The sequence below is a fragment of the Acinonyx jubatus genome, chromosome B4, assembly GCF_027475565.1.
Source record: "Acinonyx jubatus isolate Ajub_Pintada_27869175 chromosome B4, VMU_Ajub_asm_v1.0, whole genome shotgun sequence".
NCBI lineage: Eukaryota > Metazoa > Chordata > Mammalia > Carnivora > Felidae > Acinonyx > Acinonyx jubatus.
The window spans coordinates 81,598,227-81,601,237 of NC_069387.1; the positions used below are offsets into that span (position 1 = coordinate 81,598,227).

Sequence of the window (3,011 nt, forward strand, 5' to 3'; positions counted from 1 at the left end):
AAACTGAGGGTTGATGGGGGGAGTGTGGGGGAGGGGAAAATGGGTGATGGGCATTGAGGAGGGCACTTGCTGGGATGAGCAAGTTGTATGTGTGTTGTATGTAAGAGATGAATCATGGGAATCTACTCCTGAAGCCAGGAGCACACTGTATACACTGTATGTTAGCTAACTTGACAATACATTATATTAAAAAAAATAAAGTGTTAAAACTTGCAGAAAGGGATATATATTATTTATGGATATAAATGTATATAGTAGAAATACTAACATGTTTGTGAGAATGATAAATACCAAATTGCTGATGGTAGTTACCTTTGGGGATTGAGGAAAGGTATATTGGAGATGTCAATTCAAGTGATGTTATATTTTTAAAGCTAGGTGTTAGATATGTAAGTGTAGGTGTTAATTAATGTTCTTCATTCTGTCTTGTAGGACACAAATATTTCATAACAAAAAATAAAAATTTAAAAAGTCATAATCTGTATAATCTTAACCTAAAAGAACTACATCTTTAAACACCTATTACTATACCTTGTATATAGTAAACAGTCAAAAAGCATTTGTTGAATGTAAAAAACAAACCACATTTTTCCAATAGGGAGTAATAATTGGAGTCTACTTTTCTATGTTCTCATTTTAGTAGATATTATTGGAAATTTTATGGCGACCAATAAAATGTGTTTTAAAAAATGTGTTCAAATAGATCATTAACTGGAAGTCCTATTTATCCTGTCATCTGATTTAGTGAAATGTAAAATGTTTAGCAGGCACCAGCATTACAAAATAACTTAGTCCTTGAGGAGGAAATCAAACAATAAATGTGTCAGTAAGATTTTAATCTCTAGGACCCTGCATCTAGTAGTCATTAAATAAATATTTGTTGAATGAAGCAAATACAGGATATATAAAATTATGTGAAGTGCAAAGCCTGTTTTTCTGAAACTTTGAGGGAAAGATTTTCCTGAGAAGTTAGCAACTTTGGGGAAAAAAATCAATTTAAATTGCTGACTCACACTCAGAAGAGTGAGAACTTTCTCTGTGTGTTTAGGAATTTTCCCCATGGACTACACTATTTTGTACAACTGGAAGGCTCTAAACATTCATATAGATGTGCTGGATAGGATAAACAAAACGTTGCTCTTCCTGTTAATGGATTGCTTAAGCAACATCTCTAAATCGCCAAATTTTTATCTACATAGTAAACTGTCTAAAATATATTATCAAGTAAAGGGAGCACCTGGGTGGCTCAGTCGGTTAAGCGACCGACTTCAGCTCCGGTCATGATCTTGCGGTTCAAGCCCCACATTGGGCTGTCTGCTGTCAGCACAGAGACCGCTTCAGATCCTCTGTCCCTCTCTCTTTCTGCCCCTCCCCCCCAAAGAAATAAACATTTTAAAAATATTCATGGAAGGGGTGGATAGAAACAATTTTCTAGCGCCAATACATCAATGGAAAAGAACAAATCTTAACATGTGTAAAGCATATTAGATCTTTGTCTTTGACTTTCAAGATGAGTTGTTTATTTAAAGTCTTGTTAAGGAAGGACAGGGACAAGTGCAGAGTGACGGACAGGCCCATCTTAAATGGAAAACTCCATGGGATGTTTTGAAGATTTGTAACATAGGAAAATGTTAAACATAAAATGTCAGTTGGAAAAAGAAAACACATGCAAAATGTATATGATTCCAAATATAGGGTGACCAAATAATTTATTGTTGAAACTGGGACATTCCGGGGAATGAAAGTTGGTGCTGAAATACTTAAAATTATATATATTTTTCGTTGGTTTGAAACCCTCTCAGGAGCTTCCCGTGTGAAATATGAAAAAAAGCTCCATACTCAGAGGGCAGGGAGAGAGGAAGAAAGAGGCAGTCACTCCAGGTTGGGAGGTGGCAGTTTTAATAAGCAAAGGGAACTTATACACTAGGGAGGCAGCAAGGCGAATGGATCCCTGCACCCACCCAGTGCACCTTAAGAGTTTATAAAGATGGCCTAATTGGGTTTAGTCACATATACCGTTCAGGTGTTCTCAGCACCACATCACTATCTCAAGGCTATGTCCTTGGAGCAGGATCTGGGAGTGGGAAAGGCAAGTGGAACCCACATACCAAACACAGGGCAGGGGGTAAGGATCCTCTGATCACCCAGGGCCAGCTCTCAGGTCAACTGGTGGTCACATCTTTTCAATGATGCTCCCTAACATTTTGAAATATTTATTAAAAGAAAAATTAAGCTTTGCGCAGTGGCAGTATCATAGCCAATGAGGTTTATCCGAGGCGCGATTATTGCTAATTAAAAGATAAATTAGTTTTTAATTTATTAGAATACATATAATAAATAGATCTACTCAAATCTATTTTCAAAAATAAAATTCTAAAAATTGTAACATAGATCTGTGAATATTAAAACATAAAATCTTCTTTATATTGATTATTCAAACATCTAACTAGCCTAACCAGAATTCTTATTGTTGGTACTTATTTATGTCTTTTAATCAGTATACTAGCTGTATCTGACTCTACTGAGTTACTAGGATTTCTTTTTTTTGAACAATGTATTTTTTTCAATGTGGTCTTATTTTTACCTTTTCATAAAATTGCATATAATTTTTTTATGTTTATTTATTTTTGAGAGAGAGACAGAGTATGAACAGGGGAGGGGAAGAGAAAGAGGGAGACACAGAATCAAAAGCAGGCTCCAGGCTCTGAGGTGTCAGCACAGAGCCCAACATGAGGCTCGAAATCAAGAACCATAATCAAGACCTGAGCCAGTCAGACGCTCAACCGACTGAGCCACCCAGGCACCCCAAAATTACATAAATTGATTAATACGTTTGAAATTATTGACAAACATCAACTTACTCTTTTCCGTAGTCCATAATTTATTTATTTACTTTAAAAAGTTTGTTTATTTATTTATTTTAGTAACCTTTACACCCAACGTGGGGCTTGAACTCACGACCTTGAGATCAAGCATTGCACCCTCTTCTGACTGAGCCAACCAGGCGCCCC

At 36.2% G+C, this 3,011-nt stretch overlaps 1 non-coding gene across 1 annotated transcript; it reads left to right on the forward strand.

The window, feature by feature from the left end:
* Positions 1 to 2,231: 2,231 nt before the first annotated feature.
* LOC113602941 (U4 spliceosomal RNA) lies at positions 2,232 to 2,367 on the forward strand. The gene has a single exon (XR_003424458.1). It is a non-coding gene; the product is annotated as a U4 spliceosomal RNA (small nuclear RNA).
* The last annotated feature ends 644 nt before the right edge of the window (positions 2,368 to 3,011 follow it).